At 48.0% G+C, this 10,123-nt stretch overlaps 2 protein-coding genes across 2 annotated transcripts in view; both read left to right on the forward strand.

Annotated features, from left to right (window-relative positions):
- EVI2A (ecotropic viral integration site 2A) overlaps window positions 1-4,114 on the forward strand; it is a 243,873-nt gene extending 239,759 nt beyond the window's left edge. Inside the window, exon 3 of the transcript XR_014214090.1 lies at window positions 4,023-4,114. The gene's annotated coding sequence lies outside the window, so the exon portion shown is untranslated. The remainder of the gene's footprint in view (window positions 1-4,022) is intronic.
- The window catches only part of KSR1 (kinase suppressor of ras 1), a 110,443-nt gene that overhangs the window by 64,121 nt on the left and 36,199 nt on the right, over window positions 1-10,123 (forward strand).

Below are 10,123 nucleotides of genomic sequence, written 5' to 3' on the forward strand. Positions count from 1 at the left end.
ACCCAGAATTCCCTGGGAAGAGGGATTGTCTATTAAACTGAGCTGGTGAGGGGAATAGGGGTATCCTCACAGTTCTCAGAACAAACTACAGTCCCCAGAATTCTTTGGGAGAAGCCATGATACTTCCTTAAATGTGTAGAGCATAGGTACCAGTTCCCTGAGGCCCTGGGTGCCAGATCACCCACAAAATTCCCCATTAAGGGGCCAGGTATCCATAAATTTTGGTGCCAGGGCCATGCACGCTGCGTGGCACCCACAACCCAGGTGCCCACATTTGTGGGGCCAAGTTAGCACTGCTGGGAGACAGAGCCTTAATTTGAAATCTGTCTGCGTGCCGAGTCTCAGGCCTGTTTTGAAGCTTGTACCCTAGAACCCTCGTTCTAAATTTGTCACAGCCTGGTTGCAGCAGAAGAGAAGCAATTTGCAGAGATTTCGGAGGGCTTTCTTTTTCATCGTGCGCAAGTTCCGTGGTCAAACTGTGGCAGAAAAAAACCGTTCCTGGGGCTGTAGTTAAGCCCAGGTTGAGGAACCTTTTCCTGGCTGACGGGATGAGCTCCGCTTCCCAGCTTTCCCACAGCCTGATGGAATGAGGCAGCCTAATGGAATGCCTGCCTGTTACTTCGATTTAATTCCAAAAGGCTTCTTAATGATCTTTTGAAGGGCAATTCTTCCAAACTAGGGGGATGTTAACACCATGAAGGAAGACGGACACCTTTATCAATGTCAACTTCAGTGTTTGGGGGTGAAGGGGCTTGGTCAATATGCCCTAAGTGTGGGGTTGGGGGGGGGGGAAGATGTTGCCAAAGTTGTTGCTGCCTATGTGCTTTCTCTGTCTCTCTTTCCGGGCCTAATCCACCCCAAAGCAAATGCTCAAGGCAATTGGAGGCTTGTGTTCCTCCTTCTTTTTGTTATCACAACAGAGAAACGAGGGGTGCTGTATCACCTTCCCTCTGGTGGCGTGTGAGCTTTGGCAGTTGCTGGGGGGCGGCCCTCATTCTGCAATACGTGGGCCAGTAGTTTTCCATAGGGTTTGACTGAAGCGGGTGAGTGTATCTCAGCTGTGATGTTGACGTAACACAGCATTGGGGGTTTCTAGAATTACTTAAGCCCCAAAACGAAAAGTCCCCACCCCTAGGGTGTTTGTCACTCTCACCAGAGATCTCAATTTACTGCAATTGCAGAATGCAGAGAGTGAAAACACCGGTTCTGTGATGTCCAAGATGTTATCTCCCCTGCTTTGTCATTGCAGTTGTTTAAAATACAGTGGTACCTCGGGTTAAGTACTTAATTCGTTCCGCAGGTCCGTTCTTAACCTGAAACTGTTCTTAACCTGAAGCACCACTTTAGCTAATGGGGCCTCCTGCTGCCGCCGTGCCGCTGGAGCATGATTTCTGTTCTCATCCTGAAGCAAAGTTCTTAACCTGAAGCACTATTTCATATTGGATATGATAGGTCATCATTTATTTTTGATGCTTTTTACCCCATCCATTTCCCACCAGCCATCTCAGGGTGTTGTTGAGAGAGTGTGTGAGGGAGGGAGTCTCGGGTACAAAGTCAGGGAGCAGCAACATGACTGGGTCGGGGTTCGAATCTCGCGTTTCCCAGGCTTAGTACACCACCCTGTTGGTCGTTGTTTAACCAAAGAACAAGCTGCCTCCTTTTCATCTCTGGTTACCCTGCAAAAACTTGTCCTGCAAATAGACCGTAGTGCAGATGGAGATGAACTCATAAGGCTACAGTGGGAGAACTGGGTTTCTATCTGAGGCTCCATATGCACCATACCTTTAAAGCACCCCTCCCAAGAACCCTGGAAATGGTAGTTTGCCCTTCATAGAACTACAGTTCCCAGACCCTCAACAAACTACAGTTCCCATAAATCTTTTTTTGGGGTGGGGATGTGCTTTGAATGCACTTTAAAGTTATGGTGTGTACACAGCCTTGTTCTGTACATAAATTTGTTTTATACAGAATATGCGGAATACAACATAACTATCCCAATTCTATTGGGGGGGAATCCTTTGAAGATTTATAATTAATACATATGATCTAGTATTTACCGAAATGTAAATACAGAGGAAATGGGTAATCAAATGGTGTCCTCCACTATTGAAACTCACTGTATCTAAACCCACACTTTTATAAATATATCTAGTCTATTCCCTTCCCTGAACCCCCCCCAAAAACACTTTAGGTATTGTGTTGCCAGATATCTTGGTCTGAGAAGGGGGCTGTTAACACGGACATCAAACAAGCCCCTATTTTTAAAATCTCGAAAAACGTCGTGGATCTGAACTTCCCTCCACCTTCCGAACACAAACAGGCAGCAGGTCTCTCCCCACCGCCCACCTCCTCTCAGCCGATTTGCTCCCCTCCTGCTCTGCCAAATCCCAAAAATAAATCTGGCAGGCACTGGGGAGGCTGGAAAGCCCCAGGACCACCCCCCTTTTCAGAAATAGCCTGCCGGCTACAATTTAAAATATCTGCTGACTCCACCACATCGGGGAGAGAGAGGCTTGCCTTTTGCTGGGCTGGCTGGCTGGCTGGCTTTCTCCCTCCCTGATCCAGTCTGGTATCAATCTTGGGAAAACTCCAGTTTGTGGCTTGTTGATTATTATTTTTTTAAAACTCCCTTTTCTTTTTTTGCTGCTGCTGCTAATTCGAAAGCCTATGGTGGATTTTTTTGTAAACAAAACGAAACAAGGCAAATGACAGCTTGTAAAATCCTATAGTTGGGGGGGGGGAGGCGTGAAGAGATTACAGCGCGGTAACAATGCAGTGCTTGTGGAATTGGGCCACGGCAAGAAGTCCCGAAGACCTGAACGGGAGCCAGCCAGTCACGCTGCGGAGCGTGAGAGGCCTCGCCTGTCCCGAGACGGCGGTTCCTGAGGTGAGTTCAGAGAGTGTCTGCTGTGGTTTCTGCTACTGAAATCAGTATATTTTTTAAAAAATAAATAAATACCACCTGGAGAAAAGAGGGAATGGTAGAGTGAGCTGGATTTGTGGAGGCTGTTAGGAGAAGAGGCGGCTGTTTGAACTCAGGGGCAACAAAGAACCGATCTACCCATTTCGCAGGAGGAAGCGGCAAGGCAGATCGAGGAAGGAGATGATTGGGCAATGTTAAGACTCTGGACTTAGTGGTCTCAACTGAGAGGGGTCCCCCCCCTTTCCCATACCCCTCCAACATTCCTCAGATGAAAATAGGGACATTTCTCACTCCCGCCCCCCGCCAATTGATCCTCCTCAGCCCCTCAATTTTGCCCCCCCTCGCAGGGCATTTCCACTATCACTATACCAACGGGGCACAGCCCTCGAGAAAACACCTCCATCCTGATTTTATTTCATGCTTTGGTGGGTTTGCAAACAGAAAAGCACACACCAACAAATAAGTCTTAGGAAGGAGCAAGATTAGACGCTGACGCACAAAGGCTTTATTTTTTAAAACAAAAACAAACCCCTAGACTCCTTGCGCTCTTCTCTTCTCCCCCTTTCTTCCCACCCAGGGCGGCCCTGCCCTCCGCCTGCCCCTCAAAGCCTCGCAGCCGAACCTCTCTTCCTGCTTGTCCGCCCTCCAGCAGCCGCTATGAACAGCCCTCATCCAGCTCCCCGGGCGCAGCTGCAGCGCTGGCAGGGGAAATGGGGATGTTCTGCGATGAAATCAGAAGCCGGGATGGCTTTTGTAATTCTGGGACCGTCCCTGGAAAATGGGAAACTTGGAGGGTATGCCCTCTTGTTTTGTTAGATCTTGAAGTACATTACGTGACTGATTTGCTCTGCTGATTTTGTGGGGACCCCTGAAAGTCCATCCTCAGTATAGACTATACCATGGGTAGGCAAACTAAGGCCCGGGGGCCGGATCCGGCCCAATCGCCTTCTAAATCCGGCCCGCAGACGGTCTGGGAATCAGCGTGTTTTTACATGAGTAGAATGTGTCCTTTTATTTAAAAGGCATCTCTGGGTTACTTGTGGGTCCTGCCTGGGGTTTTTACATGAGTAGAATGTGTGCTTTTACAGTGGTACCTCAGGTTACATACGCTTCAGGTTACAGACTCCGCTAACCCAGAAATAGTGCTTCAGGTTAAGAACTTTGCTTCAGGATGAGAACAGAAATCGGGCTACGGCGGCGTGGCAGCAGTAGCAGGCCCCATTAGCTAAAGTGGTGCTTCAGGTTAAGAACAGTTTCAGGTTAAGTACGGACCTACGGAACGAATTAAGTACTTAACCTGAGGTATCACTATATTTAAAATGCATCTCCGGGTTATTTGTGGGGCCTGCCTGGTGTTTTTACATGAGTAGAATGTATGCTTTTATTTAAAATGCATCTCTGGGTTATTTGTGAGGCAAAGGAATTTGTTCATCCCCCCCCAAAAAAAATAGCCCAGCCCCCCACAAGGTCTGAGGGGCAGTGGACCGGCCCCCTGCTGAAAATGTTTGCTGACCCCTGGACTATACTGGGCTAGATGGATCAATGGTTTGGCTCCATATAAGGCACTTTCCTATATTCCCTTTTGTGGCTGGTTCCACCTGGGAGCTCTGAATTTGAGCTGCGGAATGGTACTGATCACAGGGAGATCTGCCTTCAGCGAAGATCCACCTGCCCTTTATTTATTGAACAAAAGTTATATGATGAAATCAAACCTTTATTAGGCATTATGCAAATAAAAAACCGTAAGAAGGAAAATAACATGTAAAAGCCTTGAAATATATATAAAAAGGCAGCAGTTGGCTACAATCATATATATATATATACATATAAAATTAGTGGTTTTCCTTGTTAACCTGCTCCTTGGAGGACTGCAGCCAAAAACTCGGCTACCCCCGCCGTTACCCTTTGGTCAACGTCGGATAGGCAGAATCCCGCACATTCACCTTGCTGGGGTTCCAGACCACCCAAAAGAGGGGACAGCACGCGTTGACGGAGCGTACTGTACAATGGGCAATGAAAGAGAATATGCTCTACAGTGTCCGGGACATTCATAGAGCATCTGCAGAATCTCTTGTTTCTAGGGATGTTTTGATATCTTCCCCAGACAAATGCTGAGGGAAAGACATTCAACCGGGCCAGCATAAAAGCCCTACGTTGGGCTGGGATTATTAATTTAGTGACGTAATTGACTCTGCTATCTAAGATATTTAAAACATAGAATATGGGGGAGCAAATTTTGTTTACAGCTGCCATAATATTTTGTCTCTCCACGTCCTTTAGTCTAGCTAGGATATTATGGAAAATGTATTGCTCATTAGAATTATACAGGGGCTCCAGCTCGATGCCTAAAGATTCAATCTTTTTTTCGAGGTACTGATACCATCTTGATTTATAGGAGTCTTTGAGCAGATCAGCGAGCAGGCTTGATGGAGAGCAGCGAAAATGGCAGCGTAACCAGTACTTTATTGAGGTTATATGCCGCTTGAACGGAAAACCCCCCCGAACCTCTGAGCAGTTAACAATAATGTAAAATTCTTACTGTAAACATCTTTAAACGCTAGCTGGATTAGAAAAATCAGAGCAGAGAAAGTTCAATAAAGTAAGAAGGAAGGTGAAAATGAAAGGGGTAAAGGCACATTTTGGATATGCTTGTTGAATAGGAGAAATTTTAATGGACCGCGGAAGGTGGGGAAAGGGAAGTCGCGGATAATGAGATGGTTTCAATAATTACGCATTTGCTGCAATATTGAAAACGATAAACAGAATGTTTAAAAAAGATCTAAAATTCTTGGTGGGCGAACATTTAAAAGCAAGTCTACCAAAGCATTCTATGAATGGATGATTAAAATCCATGGTAGCTAAAAAAAGAGATGAAGCACAAGTCGGCCTTCCGTGTGTCTGGATCGCCTTGCCTGTGCCAAAATGTTCTCTGCAGGTGCTGAAATAGTGCAGCAAAGGTGCTTGCTTCATGTCAGCAGGTAGGAAACTCCAACTTGCATCCGCTGCCACACTAAGATATGGGTTGCTTTCAAGCGCAGGGCGAGTATTTTGAGACACCTCTAACAGGGCCAGTCACGCAGATTGGAGCAGTCAAGTGGGCCCAGAATTGTAGGTTCGGAAGAGACCCTAAGGATCATCTGTCTAGTCCAACCCTCCGCAATGCAGGAATCCTTTGGTGATCCTGCAAGTGAACTTTGCCTTAAGCTGTTAAGGGCTGTGCATTCTAATCGTAGCACCTTCAACACCAGGGGGCTGATTGGCAGGTTGGCAGCCATGCTTGTTGAATCTCCCAAACCTGAGCTCGTGGTTGTATTTTTCCCAAGTGTTAAGCCAAGAGCAGGACTCCCCTCCCTCTCTTTCTCTCTGTCCTGGATAGTGGAGAGGCAGGTGGATAAAACCACCAGTGGCTATTAGACACAACGGCAATGGTTCTCCCTCCGCTGTTGAAGGCAGTGCAGGCGTAACCCCCCCCCCTTTACGTGCGATTGACTTGCGCGCAACGTGCGGTGCTGGGAAATGAGTAAATAAATAGAATCCGACCAGGACAGGGGTCAGCAAACTTTTTCAGCAGGGGGCCGGTCCACTGTCCCTCAGACCTTGTGGGGGGCCAGACTACCGGTATATGTTGAAAAAAATAATAATGAACGAATTCCTATGCCCCACAAATAACCCAGAGATGCATTTTAAATAAAAGCACACATTCTACTCATGTGGAAACACTCTGATTCCCGGACTGTCTGCGGGCCGGATTTAGAAGGCGATTGGGCCGGATCCGGCCCCCGGGCCTTAGTTTGCCTACCCTTGGACCAGGAAATGGCGAGAGAGAGCCGGGGATTCCTTGTGGCTTGCAAGGAGTTCTGAATACAGTTCCTGGAAATCACAAGCGGGGACAGCGCTGCTGTGCTCCGGTCCTGTTTTCAGGCTTCCCATAGGAGAGGCATTTATTTATCACATTTATATACCGCTTTTTCATCCAAAGAGCTCAGGGTGGCATGTGTGGTTCTCCCCCCACCCACCCCATATTTTACTCTCGCAACAACCCTCTGAAGTAGGCCAGCCCAAGACACCGTGACTGGCTTACAGTCATCCATTCAGCTTGACGGCTGAGCGAGGATTCAAACCATGGTTTCCCAGGTCCTTAGCCCGACACTCTAAACCGGTGTTTCCCAAAACTTGGGTCTCCAGTTGTTTTTGGACTACAATTCTCATCATCCCTGACCGCTGGTCCTGCTAGCTAGGGATGATGGGAGTTGTAGTCCAAAAGCAACCCAAGTTTGGGAAACCCTGCTCTAAGCCATTACCCTACACTGGCGTCTGGCTGAGAACAGGATGCTGGACTAGGTGGGCTTTTGGCCTGATCCTGCTCTCGATGTTCTTAAATAACGAAGAAAGCAGTGCCAGGAGCAAAACACCTTCCCTTCGGCAGTTTCCTCCTCCCTCAAATCGCTTCCTTCCCCTGTGTATGCATATTTGCGGGTGTGAGAGCGATGACGGATCTCAAACCAGTTTTTAGCAAGCTGCCTGGTTTCTAAGGCGTGCCTGAGCTGGCCCCACTCTCCCCTAGCAGGGGTTCTCGTCAATCAAGTTTCCGTCTGTAGCGTTTGATTGCTGGGAGAGGCTGGAGTTCACCGGAGGGGTTCGTTTTGTGGGGAGATCCTGACCCCGCAAAGAGACTTAGGTGGCCGGAGAGAATGTTTGAACAGGCTCCTGGTTTTACTAGCTGGCTGTGAGTGCACCTTTAAAATGTGTGGATCGGTATACAAGTGCCATTTTCTGCACAACTTTGCTCTCTCTCTCTCTCTCACTCTCTTCCTCCCCAGCCTCCTTGTATTTCTGCTTGTGGATTTGAGACTGCGCTGACGCAGTCCTGGTTTATTTTCCTCTTGTTTTGTTTTCTGGTGTTTGCACCTCAGATCTAGCAAAAAGCCCCCCCCCCATCTTCTGAAAAAACGTTCATGTGAAGTCTGGCTTGTACTAGTGGGGGAATCTATCCATTGCACGGGGGGGTAGGGCTGGGCCAATCATGTCTTTTGGATCACGCGAAATAAGAGGGCCTCTGAGCTAGTTCAGAAAGTCTTCTCCCTGCTGCCCTAGCAACTGCAGCCGTTTTGCATTTCTGAGCTTAGCAGGGGAAAGGTTGGTGCTTAAAGTATGACTCCCAGGAAGGGGTTGAACCTCAGGATTTCTCGTTTTTTTGTAACTAAGCATTGGTGCGCCTGTGTCTTGCAGGGAGGAGGGTATTTTTCTGTTGGGGTTGCAGAATCTGAGATAGGAGTAGGAGCAGCAGAAATAAATAAAAAATAATAATCCTGTTCTTTGGGCTGGCTTCATAGCCAGATAGGTCCTCCTCACCCTCCAGATGTCCCCGGATTTACAGAAGCTGTCTCAGTTTTTGATTTGATCCTGGAATGCCCCGTTTTCCCTTAGGACATCCCTGGAGGAAGGGCATTCTGGGAGGCACAACCACAAAGAAGACCCCGCTTTCTTGTTCCTGCTAGGTAACACTCTCTAGGTCATGGAATTATACTGACAAGGCGTCCTCCAAAGATCTTGATGGTCTACTGCAGGCACCCCCAAACATGGCCCTCCAGATGTTTTGGGACTACAACTCCCATCATCCCTAGCTAACAGGACCAGTCATCAGAGATGATGGGAATTGTAGTCCCAAAGCATCTGGAGGGCCAAGTTTGGGGACGCCTGGTCTACTGGGTCTGGGCGGAGTGTTACGCTTTAGGAAACCTGGTCCCAAGATGTTCTGTGCGTTGTATGTTAACCACACCTTGAAGATGACTCTGTCGTTCAGAGGCAGCCGGTCCAGTACCTTTGGCACTGATGTAATACAGTGGTACCTCGAGTTACAAACGCCTCAGGTTACAAACGCTTCAGGTTACAAACTCCACTAACCTGGAAGAGTTAGCTCGAGTTGAGAACTTTGCCCCAGGATGAGAACGGAAATTGTGTGCCAGCGGCGCAGTGGCAGCAAGAGGCCCCATTTGCGAAAGCACACCTCTAGTTAAGAACAGTTTCAAGTTAAGAATGGACCTCCGGAACGAATTAAGTTCGTAACTAGGGGTACCACTGTACATGGGCAGTCAGATCTTCCTGTTAGTAACCCAGCCACTGAATTCTGCACCACTTTTATCCTCTGCACCAACCTCAAGGGCAGATCTCCACAAAGTGGGCTACAGTAATCCAACCGTGAGGTTACCGGGGCATGAATCACAGTGGCTAAAATGCCACTATCCAGAAAAGGACGCTGTTGGTGCACCGACTGCTCTGGTCATTGGTTATCTGAAGCTAGGAGCACCCTCAAATGACGTACCTGTCTCCTTCAGGGGAAGGGCAAACCTGTTCCGAACAGGCAAGCTTCCCAATTCTTGGGAACCCCTCACGGAGTCTGCCTTATTGAGTAATTGCATGAACTCTGTGTGTGCTGGTGTTGTGCATCTTTCCTGATGCTGATGGTGGGGACCTGTGGGCCTCCAGACGGTGCATCATTCGCCTCTGATCACTGGCTATGCTAATGGGAGTTAAGTGCAGTCACACCTGGAGGGCTGCTGGTCCCCTCCTCTCCGCCCAAACACTTTAAAGTCTAGCAGGCTAAAGGGGTGGTCCTTCCTGGAAGCCCATTCACAGAGCAGCTGCAAAGGCAAGCTAAGCACTCACCTGATTTTCCCTTGGCGTTGAACCTGGGACCTTCTTCAGGCACAGCAGATGCTCTCCCACTGAATCACGACCCTTCCGCTATTTATTCAAAATAAATAGACTTCAGTTGACACAGTAAGCAGCCTCTCCACTTTCTTGTGCTTACAAGAGAATCCAGCCGTGGGCTTTTTTTTAATAAAGGGGGAATGAACACCCAGGAAGGCTGCAGTTTGCAGTCTGCTGATGAGATTATTTGCAGGCTATGAAAAATCCTCAAAATACGGTACCTCCTGGGCTTCTTCAAATTCAAGGTGAGCACCATGAAACTCCACCCCCATGAGAATTCTTTTTAAATTCTCTTTATCCTTTTGACCATTTTTTTCAGATGCAATTTCTTTTCTTGGTGATTGATGGAGAGAACAGTTGCGGGGGGAAACTGGAAGATAAATTTTCGGTACAATGCTAGTCTGAGCGTGGGATCTTCCTGGCTAGGTTTGACAGACTCCACATGGCAAGGAAAGAGGCAATTACTTCCCTGAGCATGCTGAGATGCTT

This window comes from Podarcis vaucheri (assembly GCF_965113315.1).
Source record: "Podarcis vaucheri genome assembly, chromosome: 15".
NCBI classification, from domain to species: Eukaryota; Metazoa; Chordata; class Lepidosauria; order Squamata; family Lacertidae; genus Podarcis; species Podarcis vaucheri.